Here is a 13,588-nt window from a genome sequence, read left to right as displayed (position 1 = left end):
GCTGCGGGAGGAAGTGCTGGGTGGCTGTACATTCCTGGTGACTCCTTCAATGTGCCAGCAGGACCCGAGAGAAGGATTTATTTAAAGCTGCCCCATGACTTCCTAGTGAGGGGTAGGGTAGAGAGCACATCTACAGGCCTGTGTATGGTGCTGCCCTTAAGCTGATGCCACTGTTATTCGCCCGAGCACCAGGCAGAACCCGACTCCAGTCTACAGCGATTTCTTCACTACAGAAAAGAATGCTCATTTTGCTATTTCTGGAAATAAGGACAGTTTTCAACATTATACTGCAACCTGAGAAGATAGAAAGGAAATTGGAGAGAATTTCTTGCTTTCTAGAGTACCAGTGGCTTAACTTTGTGGTTTTTGTACCACTGTGAAATACCTCACAACTGTCCTGATCTGTACAGCAGATTTTTGTGCAGCATTGTTTTTCCTTCAGTGTAGCTCTCTTATTCAGTGTGACTGCAACCCCAAACAGGATTAGATGAGAGCCTGCTTGAAGTGCAGTGCTGATTAAAATCAAACCCATCTACTTCCTTGTGTATTCAGTACATGGCTTTTGGAATACAGCATGACCTGGAAATTTTCCCTAAATCTGTGCTGCTACATTCTGCTGGGTTCCATAGGAGACTAATACAGTTCCTGCAGGATTAAAGACTGTGAATACAGTTATTTAGAATTCACCCAGCCCTGTAAGATCTGTCACTCTTGATGCTGATGAGTATTAAGAATGTCTCAGAATGAATTTCAGGTCTGAGACGGATGTGACAAAGTCCTGGTTGCTCTAACTGTGCATGCATCTCTGATTGAAGACTATGTATGCTTCAATGTGGAAAAGGATTGGTTTTCTTCTTCAGACTGTCAGGACACACACATAGCTGAAGACACAGGTATGCCTGAGTTTTGAGTGGCAAGTCACATCCTGGGTGTTCCTACTATGTAGGCCATAACACTCGGAATTCCTTTTATCCTCTATGTAGTAATCTGTTTTCATAATGCTTTTTGCAGCAGATGTAGAGACAGGAGTCCTAGCCTTTTGATAACCCTTTTTCCTTGAGTTGCAAGATAAACCAATGCTTACTTTTACTTTCAATGTTGGAAAACAAATCTGTTTTCTCATTATCTAATTTGATTCTACCTGAATGTAATCCTGTTACTATTAGTCTAATATATATTGTAGACATGGAGGGAGGTGAAAAAAAATCATAAGGCTCTGCAGAATGCAAACATAATGGATTTTTTCCCCTCTACCATCAAAGAGTAAAACAAAATCTACAGATTCACAGTTAAGTACTTAAAGGACAAGGAATGAGACTGAAAGAGCTACAGAATAAAAGTGTCTGCAGACCTAGTGAAACATGCATGAATATATGGGAAATATGTATCAAATAATTTCATCTACCCAGGGAGGCTGGGAGACTTGCCAGTTTAAACAGCCTCAGTGTTTAGAATTAGGAAACTCTTTATTTTAACATTAGCAACTAATTGTCTTAGATGCCCTTTTGTTTAATAACTTTATGTTTGTAGAATGTAAGATGGATGGTGCTCTATTAGAAACACAGTTTGAAAATGGGGTAAGAGAACAGAGGCTGGCTTGAAATTCTTGTATGCCAGAAATTTTCTGACTTTTTGAAACATCTGAGCTTTTGCTGCTCTCTGAAGTCTAGGGCTCCCTAATGGCAAAAAGGGCAATTGTTTAAATGTGTTTTATGTACCCTGAGTTACAGTTGCTCTTCAGTTCTTGAGTTTGTTGATATGCATGCGAGTCCAGAAAATAGTTCAAATTTGACTCACAGTGTGGGGTGAATGGAATAATTGTCCCCATTCTGACACTGAAAAAGGCACAGAAGACCCTGTGGACATGAAACTCTTCAGTCATTTTCTTTGCTCATGTCAGTGCACAGCCTGCAGTTAGTGGTGCTGAATTTGTGCTGAATAGGTTTCAGCCTTGTTGCACATAGAGCAAACTTCTAAGAGAACAGACTGAAATTTCATGATAAACCTCTGGTGGTCCAGCTGCAAATCTGAACTTTGGTGACTAGGGAAATTCTTGCCATCTTGCACAATTCCCATTCCTATTTGTTTTTTGCCCCAGCCCTTCTCTGTTTCAAAGTTTTTTTGGATTTTTATCCTAGTTGAAATCCTCTTCAAGCAAGATTTAAATAAGATTTAAACAGCCCTTACCTATCTTGAAAAGTCTTAAAGTAAAAAAAAATGATATGGTGTGGAAGGGAACCAATATTACATATCAGATAAAAAAGTGGAATAACAAGTGGTAGAGCCTGCTGATGACAGCAGAACCAGAAATAGCCTAATGAAATATAGAGTAACTTTTTTCATTAAGGGAATGTACCACACTGATAATCTTTCACATAAAATGAAGAGTCCACTCTCTCAGCTGTGGTTAGAAATCCACCACATGGGCTCTGTACATGTTGCCTCCAGCTTGGTTGTGCAGACCAGTTGTTAAGAAATTCCTCTGAGTATGGTGTGGTGGGCTGCAGGGAGAGTTTTTTCTGTGCCACTGTAGGTATTTCCTGACTCAACAGAAGGATGGTGTGTGGATGCAGGCCAGGAAAAAAAATTGGAGCAGCTGCCACTTAGTGCTGGCAAATAATTTTCCTTGAGGAATTTCTGGCGTGACTGCATGGTCTTTATGGTTGACTTGACAAGAGGAACAAAATCTTTATCAGTCTTTGGGTATCTTAATGTGATATCTTGTAGAAGGAAAACCAAACTGAACTGGTAAACTCCATTTTCCGCAGTGCTAAAGTTTTAATGTCAAGAGGAAGGTAATCTTATCCCAAGAGAATGCTCCCCACCTTCTTAAAGGGAAAGTGTGACACCTCAGCATTCTGGCTTGAAACATATGTCAGTGTAGTAATGATCTTCAAATGCACAAAACCAAAACTGATTGTCATTCTCTGTAGAGCTTACTGTCTAAAATCAGTGTTATCACAGGATTGTTACACAACTCTCCTCAGACCCACAGAAACTAAGGTTGCCTTCTGATGCTTTTTGGACAATGGACTAAATTCCATTTCTTCTTGAAATGGTGATCTAGAGTATGTCCCCTACATTTAGGGATCTACCTCAGATCATGTCATTGTACTGATTAAAAATGGAGTAAAGGTTTAAAGAGTTAACTTGTCTGTTCTTAAAATGGGTCTGTAGCTCTTGCCTAGACCATAAATAATGCTGTGGTAATAGTTTTTGTGATAATAATTTAATCAAATCTGGCCTCAAGATTTATATTTATTTTGGTTCCTTTTTTTCTTTTCTTATTTTCAACTGTATTGCTAAAATTGTTTTGAGAAAATTTTTATTTGCTTGCAATTTGGTTTATGATGCGTTAACCACTCTCTCAACTGCAGTAGCAAAATCACTCCCTGTGCATGTTGCTTACCCAGTGTTTTCTGTCTTGTTTCAGTGAACTGGTTCAAAAGTTTAGTTATGCAATGATTGTTTAGATTTAATGGTTCTTATCCATATATAAAATGAAAAAGCACTGGATATGTGCTATATATAGCACTGGACATGTATGAAATCTTCATATTCCTCTTGAAAATATTGTGTTATACCTATATAGGCATTCCTGTTACAGGAAAAAGAATTAGCTTTAAACAACTCAGTCATTATGGTGGGATTTTTTGTATGCTTGGAGAAGCATAAGGGCTTGAACAGAAAACAGATAAAATAGAAAAAGTTGGCTTTCAAAACACACCAACAAAATTGTTTCTTTAAAAGCATTCATTACAAATACACCTGTACAACATCAGATACGAAATAGTCTTTCAAATATAGGGATTTAAGTTACCTCTTAGCTCTTACCTCTAAGAGTAACAGATTTTCTCTCCAAGTATCTTTCAATCTTGAGCACTCGAATTTCAGCTTTCCAGATGACCTTTGCTGGGTGAGGGTGAGAGTTCATGTTTGTTACTGTACACTGTGGGCAAGGCTCCTGAGTTGGAATGCCATCCGCTGGTGCTGGGTCAAATAATGCTGAGACAACTTGTGCAGGGATTCCTTGAGCAGGGAGGCTGGACCAGGTGAACCACTCTGGTCCATACCAACCTGACTGATTCTGAGATTCAGCCTGAGCTTTCCCTTTCACTAGCTGTCAAAGAAAATATAAGGTGAGCTGTGTTATCATTCATACCAACAAATCCTCCAGGACCATTCTGTTGCTGCTGTGTTCCAAAAGTTTTATTCTTCGTGTAGTATGCAAGAGTTTCACTAATGCTGATAAAATGAAGAGCTGTAATTACTGGGTTCTAATGTAGCCCACTTTTCTTAAACTCACTAGACTCAATTATTTTCCTACCCAGGCTTAGCTAATTTACTATTTAATATTATTATTACAGCTCAACATCCACAAAGGTTTTCAGTAACATGACATATCTGTGCACAACTCCCAAATCTTACACCAAATTTTTGGCTATGACTTAAAACATTCAAGTAAGCTCTGAAACTGCTTCTAATAGCAACAGTAATGGTTTCATGACCTCATCTCTGCTATATAAACTGCCTGGGGAACTTTCAATCTAAAGCTTTAGTGGGTAAAGCAGACCTGTTTATTAGCTAATCCTATGATAAACTGTGACAAATATAGGAAATATTCATGAGCACATAAAATTGTCATGTAGATAAAGTATTATGCAACTTCCATTATAAAAATGCATCTACATCTAGGATAATATTTTTACAATAAATAAAAGTAAGTTGTTATTTCTGCCTTTGTAACTTTTCCATTTTTCAGCCAAGTCCCTGAAAAAGTTACTGTTTGTTTTTTACCTTTCATACGGCTTATGCAGGACAGATTTCTGACTGTCTTGGTAGCTTGAACTGATTCTCTCACGTGGAGTATATGGGAAAATCTCATTTCTTAGATGTTGTCAGTAAAACAACATTACCAGAAAAGACCTATAAGATACCTTTTCTATAGCAGTTGCCCATGTACAAGTTCCCACCGGAAAAAAAGGACAGCAATCTTCCCTGTGTGCTTATCAGACTGAGATTTAATAGGTCAGGTTTTAAGTTTACTATATTGACTGACCTGCTTTGATAATGTTCTTTTCACTCTTTTTCCTCTTTCTATCAGTCCTTCTTTGTGTCCTTAGAAATGGGAACCTGATTTCAGTCACAAAGTAAACAGTCAGACATTTCTAAACTTTGCTGTTGAATGGAAGCCAGTGTGTTTGACTGGGAGCTAATTGCAATGGTTGGGAGATGGCTCAGTGACAGGCCCAGAACTAGAGAAGTTATTTTGTCAAGTAGATTGGTGTTATAAGTGATGGCTTATCCATGCTAATTAATTTACAAATAATGTATATTAGAATGAATTCTTTTCCAGTAACAGGAAGGATTTTAATTCTCCAATTAGTTTCATTTTGGCCAACACAATGGTATGTTTTATCTGGCACTAGTTAAGGACATTCACAAGGAATTAAATAGAAACACTTTTTATTCTTGAAAGTGTTCTGTGATGCTTATAAATGTTCCATTGACTTTTATTTTAATAAATTAGGTTCAGATATAATGGAATGGAGTGTCAAGTTAGATAATCAAAAAGGCACATTGTTTTTCCATCAGTTTTCAATGTATACACATGCAGAGTATTACACACCTTTCTAAAGAACAAGCCTTGCAGCTATGGTATTTATGATATAACTGGTATCTGTGTGTTTTGATGGTTGAACGCTCTTTAGGAGGGTTCTGAACAGGCCTCCATGGACTGATTCAGAAGCTGGAAGACTTCCAGATGGTGAGGTCACACTTGGCACATTCAGCATCTTGAACTTATTGGTAGATGTTTGTCATTCACCTTGGGTTTTTAAATTAGTACTTCCTCACCCACCTCATCAAAGGAAGACAGTTGGCCTTGCTTATCTGCATGACTGGTTTCTCCCTGCCTGCCCTCCTAACTCCTGCCCCCAGCTACAGTACTTCCTCTTAAGAAGAAAAATGACCTTTTAATTCTTACCTTTCCTTCTTCTATTAGAATTAGCCCTCTCAGCAAATTTCACATGTAGTTACAGTAAATATATTTGTAGAACAATAAAATAGTCACTGTTTTCATGGTGTCTTGGGATAAGTCACTTGAAACACATCTCTACTGTTGAATGTTTACCACTGTGCAGATTCATTTAAGGGCAATAAAAACCAGGTAACACTAATTCTGTAGGTGTCTATTTTGCTATTTTGAGATGGAAAATGGAATTCTATGTTTATTTCATTCACATAACCATGCAAAGTGTCAATGTATTATTTGTAGCTTATTAACCTTCAGGACAGTTACATATGCTGTTTCCTGCCAGAGATGTTTGCATTTATCCATACAAAGTTTTATTAATATTTTTGGGAGCAGTGAATACCAAGGGGTAAGTGGAAAGAGAATAGAAATAATCTCTGTGTGCAAGTATAACTTCAAAGTAATGCAAACGGCACAAGAAGAGACGAATCTCTTGAACTGAAGCTAAAGAAATGGAAGTGTTTAATTTTTCTGTCTATTCATATAAAAATGTTGAAATGACATTACTTATATTTTTATTTTAATTAATTTTTATTTACTTTTATTTACTTTTTAGCATAGCCTCTCTTTAAAGATGATTTTCCAAGATAGGTGCAAAGTATCAATGCAATATAGCCATATTTTATTGTGTTTTTTTGATGGAAGAGAAGTACCAGTATGGGATTTGTTAACAGAAGAATTTCCATGAGTGAGAGATTTCCTCTAATATACTGGTAATGCCAGGAAAAATAACAAGCAGAAGGACAGAGGGGGAGTGCTTAAACTTTGAGAGCCACAGGAGGAAATTTTAATATGAAACACTAAGAGACTGATGAAGAAATGTGGGCTGGAATATGTTTAGAAAACTACTAATCCCATCTCAATACAGATGGTGTTGGGAAGAAACTGGAGCATATTTTTAGGGCTTACTAGTAGGTTTTTCATCACATCTAAATGTGCATCCACTTATTGCTGAATTAGTACATCCCTTGGATGCAGAAAAGATAATTTGATAAAACTGCTTAAACAAACTGTTAAGGAATGTGCTGAGGTTCTTGGCTTCACAGTGACAGGGTTTTTGCTCACATGCTGTACTCATTATTTTTATATTTTCTAATTTTATCTGCATATGTCATCGCCAGGATTCATGACTTGTAGTCTAAATATTAGAGACATTATTAAATGCTAGATTTGATGCTTCAGCATAGATTACTAAGTCAACTAGTGCTGAAAGCTACTGCATCCCGGATAAACACATCCAATCCATCCTCCCTGACCTCCAATGGCTAGCTAAGAATTTCTAAAATTAGTACAGGGATGATCTGTAAAGGAATTTTTCATCATTGACATTTATGCTGAAATATTTAGGTTTCTCTCTGGAATGCCTGAAATTATATATGTAATTGAACTTCCTGCTTTGGATAGGTGCAATGCAGTGGTTAATAACACAAAATCCCCAAGTTTTTCTATGGAGTGGTAACAGATGCCCCTGTGCTCTTTACTAATCTGTGTTCTCCCTTGGAGTAATGAGCCTTGAGCTCTGTCACCTGTGCAGCACCTTGTGCTCCAGTGCATTGTGGTGCATTACAGGAGACTGCACCTGCTTGAAAGGTTTGACCCATGGAAGTGACTGAGGGTGCAAAGTACCTGGAAGAGACATATTATGAGATGTTGTGAACAATGCACAAGAGACAGACCTGTTGAGCAGTCTGCTATTCCCTGGAAGGGTGTCTTGATCGAGCACACCTGCCTTAAGACCTTGAGACTTTCTGAACTGGAAACTGACATCTGAGCAATGCAAGGCAATTATGAAACCTGCTCATCCAAGCCTCTGCAGCAATTGTAGCAAAACTCTTCATGGAAAGGGAAGAAATGGATCACTGAAAAGTTAATTCCTCAGGGGTGCCCAGGCCAATGGAAAACGTTAGCATCAAGTTATAAGAAAAAGAACCCCACTCAAACTCCCTTCTGCATCACCAGCAGAAAAGCAATTTCATTTTAATTGGTGGATTTTGCTGTGTGGGGTGTCAACAGATAGGAAAGTAAGCAACCATGCCAGATTGGATTGCAATTTAACATTTAAATGGGTTAGTCTGCCTATAAGTTATTTGTGGCTATTTCTGATCTTCCCCTGAGAAAAGCAAGGAAAGGTGATCTATAAATCATGTTGTTACAAATGTCTTTTATTTTCCTGGTTTAATGAAGAGAAAAGGTGTATTTGTTTCATCTTCCCCCTTCACTTATGCTTAAAAGACAGCTTTGGTTTTATCTTTGTTAAACAGAAATGACCTTTCTGTTTGTAGCTAGGCTGATAATGTTACGTAAGCATTTGGCAATGGCTGTGTGCTCTGCAGTTTGTGTCAGACACGGGTAGGTCTCTTCTCTCAAAGCACCAGTAGAAAGGTAGCTGCACATTCATTTGCACCATGTAAGATCAAGCATGTAGGCTTATCTGCTCTGCCTGCTCAGCAGTGATGTGTCTGTGCTGCTGCTGGGGAGCTCTGGGGTTCAGGTTTCTGGGGTATTAGATAGGATTGCTGTTTGTGTCCTTTACCACCTGCCCTCTGACCTGTCAGTAAAATTGACTGTTTTTGGTTTTCTGGCCATCACTAATCCTCTCCTGGCATTTGGTTGCACGTTAGCGACAGGAGGCTTGACTTAGCCTCAAGCTGTTCCAGGGGAGGTACAGTTTGGAATCAAGAGGAATTCTGTCATAGAAAGAATTGTTAAACATTGGAATGGATTGGCCAGGTAGGTGGTGGAATCACTATCCCCAGAGGTTCTCAATAAATGACTGGATGTGGCATCAAGTGTCATCAAGTAGGTTGGACTCAGTGATCTGAGATATCTTTTCCAATCTAAATGATTCTGTAATTATTCCTTCTGTCTTTTAGAGGGACCAGTGTTAAGAACCTGTATTTTATGGGATAGTGTTATAAAGCTGATTAATTTAGAAAGCGGAGCTGCAGAACCTAGGGAAATAAGACCTTGAGTGGAGCTGTGAAAAATGGAATAAAATCGATAGTAATTTGTTTTAATTAGTCAGTGCCCCAGTAATGCTGCTGTGCCAGGTTCAGTCAGCTGTGCTAGAAGTGGTGGAGTGAGTTCATCTTCCCCACTTCCTCTGTAACCAATCAGAGATATCTGTTTGGAGTCCAGGAAGTCTTATATTGTTAACTGGTGCTGGGTGGATGAGAGCTTCTCAGACTTCTATTCTAGGCTAACACTGAAGAGGTTTTAATCTAAATATATGTTGCCCAAACATATTTTTCTGTAAATTGCAAGCTTTATTTTTTTTTTACTTTTTTTTTTTTAAGATGGGTTTTTGTTTTCCATGAGTGTTTGGGTTTTGTCCCCCTTTGTTATGGGACATCATGTACTGGTGGAAGGAAAAGGAAAACATGTCTCTTAAAACCTTATAGTAAAAGGAGTACTCTAACATTCTATCCACTTTTCATGCTGGCATTTTTAGTATTGGTTTGCCAATGGCTGTACTTAATCTCATTAGAAGGATGTAACTGGAGTTTTCTATGTTTTTTTCTTTGGTTCATCCTTTTATTTTGGCAGTGTTGTTGCCTGTTTTGCGGGTGGTGAATCTGCTTTCTTATGGGCAGGTTTCTTTTGTATGCTGAAGTTGTGCCTTAAGGGCTTTGGTGAATTAATTCAGTTTGTTATATGTGGCTTTAGGAGTGCTTCAACAGCTAAAAACCCAATTGATGAAGAAAAGAATAAAAAAAAAGTATGTATTTGTTCCTTCAGGGGATGAATAGCTGAGTTGATGACTGCAGTAAGGGCAATTGCACTGGTCAGTGCAAAACCACAACAGCTCACCTGAGAGCTGACAAAGAAGCTCAGGACACAGATGAAGAAGGAGGGAATACGAGGGACAGCAAAACAGAGTCTATTGTCCTTCATGAATGTTGGGGATGTAGGTGAAATGTGGGGAATGAGGGGAGCATCTCTGAAAGAGTAGGACATCTTGCTGATTTTCTTGCCTTTCTGTTACAAGGCTGAAGAAATCTGAGCCTCTGTCTGTTCCAGGTGAAATGCAGCCAGGAACTGAGGGAACTGAGGCCAAGTACCACAGCATACTTATAGCAGTTGCCATAAATCTCTTGCAAGCCCCATGCAGAGCCCCAGTCCCACTCAAACAAAATCCAGGGTAGAAGTGATGAATTCAGAACCTGTGAAATGACATGTCTTTGTAGCATGAAAACCTGGAACTTGGCACAAGGACGTGCAAGTATGCTCTAGGGTGTGAAGCTGTCTGGGATAGTCTTAGAGGATGGGAGGAAGCCAAACCCAGTGCAACCTGTCCCCACTGCCAGCTGGGAGTGGATCTTGGCATTGATGTGTCAGCTCTGAGAGGTGTTTCTGCGTTTTGCTGGAACACACTAGCTTCAATATGCCACAGTTGTGCCAGGCTGACAGCAAAATGCAGTCCTGTAGAAGAGCTTGATCTATGCACTTCTTCAGGACTCCTTAACTCTGTTTCTGAAGCAGACTTGCAGAATGTCTCTGCAAGGACATCGGTCCTTTGGAAAGGGTCCACAGATCCTGAGGCATTTATCTCAGCTGTAAGATGTATCAAGCAGCTGTGTGATGGTGCAGAAGTTCTCAGTGGTTGTTGGAAAGACTAAGCCTGTGTTGAGAAATACAAGTTTTGATCAGTTTTTGGGAGTGCTACTTGTATGTATTTCTTTATAGAAATATTTATTTGCCATACCTAAAAGGGTTCTGGTAAAATATCAGTAGATATCAACTGGCTGAGAAAGGGAAAATTGGAAAACTGATCTAAGCTGCCAATAGGAGGGTCATCTTGTCACAGGCATGGTTTAGTTTTTGCTCTGTAGAAATTCAGTCACAAATACTACAAAAATATGTATAGCATGCTCCATAGCAGAAATGTGTTACTTTGAGTTTTGTTGTTCATCTTTTCTAGGACATCTATGAAATTGCAATGTTCTTCCTCTAAATCATTTCCCCATGAAATCAGGTGGCTTTTTTATAAAAAAAAACCTAAAAAAAAAAAGGAAAAAAATCAATTAAATCAATGTTCTATATTGCTAGGTTTCCTCTTAGTTTATATGGAGTTTCTAGACACAGCTGCAACTTGAAAATATAGCCTCATATAAACAAAAGTGCAAGGAAGCAGAAGAAGCTCAATGAGGCACCACGAGGGTTTCAGCTTACAAAAAGTAGGACTGTACAAGCAGAGGAATCTTGCTGTATAGGTATACAAAAGTGGGGAATGGCAAAAGAAGGTAGAAAATTGAAAATATACCTACAGAACACAGAATGTCTGAGAGGAATGTTGGATTTCAGTGTTGAGGCTTAGGTACTGACCAATGGAAAAAAGCTGAAGATTTCAGAAAAGACTTTTTGTTTCCTTTTGAGTTCTCTGGCACTCTGAAGAAACAGGATTTTTTTATGTTCCTTTTAAACAAAGATACCAGATTTCATTATGTCTTATCTTCAGTAAAATCAACCCATATATATTTGTTATTTTGGTATGTTTGGGTCAGGTAACTTACAATAATTGTGGATATTGCCTCAGAAAAGCTCTTTTCTTGCATTTGTCCTGCTATTTCAACGTGCCCCCTTGTTGTTCTGGAAGACATCAAAAGAAGCCACTGTGACTTCTAGTACACACTTCAGTCTCTGAATATATTTGAACACTGGTATCTGCTGTGATGAATCCCCATCATTCTAAATGAAGAATCCCCAAAATTCAAGTCAACTATATAATGAAATATTGATGTACATGTATTATGTCAGGGGAAAATATGAATATAGGGCCCAATTTTCAGCAATATTAAAAGAAAAAATTGAAAGGAACAAAGGAGAATCTGCTTTGTTTTTCAGCAGAAAACTGTTAATTTTGTGGACAGTTGCTCAAAAAGTGGTTTAATGGCATAGTGAAAGAGGTAGCTACGTGAAGGAGGTCATAGGCTGACAGAGGAAGAATATATAAGGGAAGGGAAAAGCAAATGTCACAGGGAACAAGAAAGTCAACACATAAAAATTACACTGCAACAGCAGATTGAATATTTAAGTGTATTGACTGTATTGAAAGCTGAAGACCACAGAAGGGGTTGGAAGTCTGACTTGCAATGCAGGTACCAGGTTGAAAGGTTGTGTCCTCAGCTATCCATGGGCTTGTGCAGATACAATGTTCTATCTCTGTTAAAAGAATAATGTTTGGAATTCTGTGGCCATTTTACAAGGGTTGTCAAAAGATTTTGCGTTCAGACCATTCAGCAGTCTTTGTAATCGTTTGATGATCATTAGTTACTACTTTCACGCTTAATAGTAACTTTACTTTTACATCTTCTAAATAATCTCTTCTTTATAGTGATGCTAGTTTATAAATAATATATTCTGTAGGATGCTTTCAAAGGAAATTGTTGATAAATCTAGAGGTGAAAACTCAGTTTTAAAAGGTGATGTATTTTTTCCTATGTCTGCACATCATCAGATGGTCAAAATATCAGCTCAGTGCTTCTTTAAGTTTGTTTTTATTATGTTTAGGTTTTTTTACAACTTTTAAATCTACCATTACTAGCTGTGTCACATTACCATTCTCCCTTCCATATCTGAACCAAGGGAAATTTAGACTGGACATTAGGAAAAATTTCTTCGCTGAAGGAGTTTTCAAGCTTTGGAACAGGTTGTCCAGGTGAGTGGTGGAGTCACCATCTCCTGTAGTTGTGGCACTTAGGGATATGGTTCAGTGGTGGACTTGGCAGTGCCTGGTTAAGGGTTGGATTTGATCTTAAAGGTCTTTACCAACCTAAATGATCCCATGATTCTATGAAAATACTTGGTTGAGAAAGGAAGTGGTGTTTGGTAGCACTGCAAATGTTCAAATTCCTCTTGAGTCAGGCAGTGCTCATGATTGAAACTCTTCCTGTACCCATCTAGGAATACACTGCTCTTGGAGAGCAAGCTCAGGGCTGAGGGTGGGAAGGGCTGGTTTTTGTTTTAAACTTCACAAATAGCAGTGGTCCCAGGGCTGTAAATCTGAGCTTCCTGCAACCTGGAACACATCAATGTAATATGAAACTGGGGTTCTGTCCAACTTTAGGATTTGTGCTTGGGAAATCACAGTCCCAACTGCAACTTATATACTTTGTTTTTTAAATATGTGAGGCAAGCAATCATTTTGGCTTGAAGAAGAAAGAAGCTTAAATTGTTTATTATACACTTACCACACTATTCCCTAGGGTGGTACAGTTACAGTGCTTTGGTACTGTAACTGTATGACAGGGTTGTTTTTTATGGTTTCCTGTGTTTTTCTTCTGAAAGGAGAGTGAAATTCTATGAAAGTTTTTTTAGTGACTTAAAAAATGGGTCAAAGTTGTTTGTGATGAGTGCAAATAATTGAAGTTTCTGAGACTGAACACAAGACTATAGAAGCAATCTCTTGAGTGCAATTATTTCAAGATGGAACATGCTGATTGGAAATGAGCAGAGCAATTAGCCAGCAGGAAAAGATGATGATATAAACTTTCTCAGGGTCAGTAATTCCAGTCCAAGAATGGTTCTACAGGCATGTGAAACCTCCTTTTCTTG

This window comes from Taeniopygia guttata, chromosome 5 (assembly GCF_048771995.1).
Source record: "Taeniopygia guttata chromosome 5, bTaeGut7.mat, whole genome shotgun sequence".
In the NCBI taxonomy this organism is placed as follows: domain Eukaryota; kingdom Metazoa; phylum Chordata; class Aves; order Passeriformes; family Estrildidae; genus Taeniopygia; species Taeniopygia guttata.
This window is presented reverse-complemented; position numbering follows the sequence as displayed.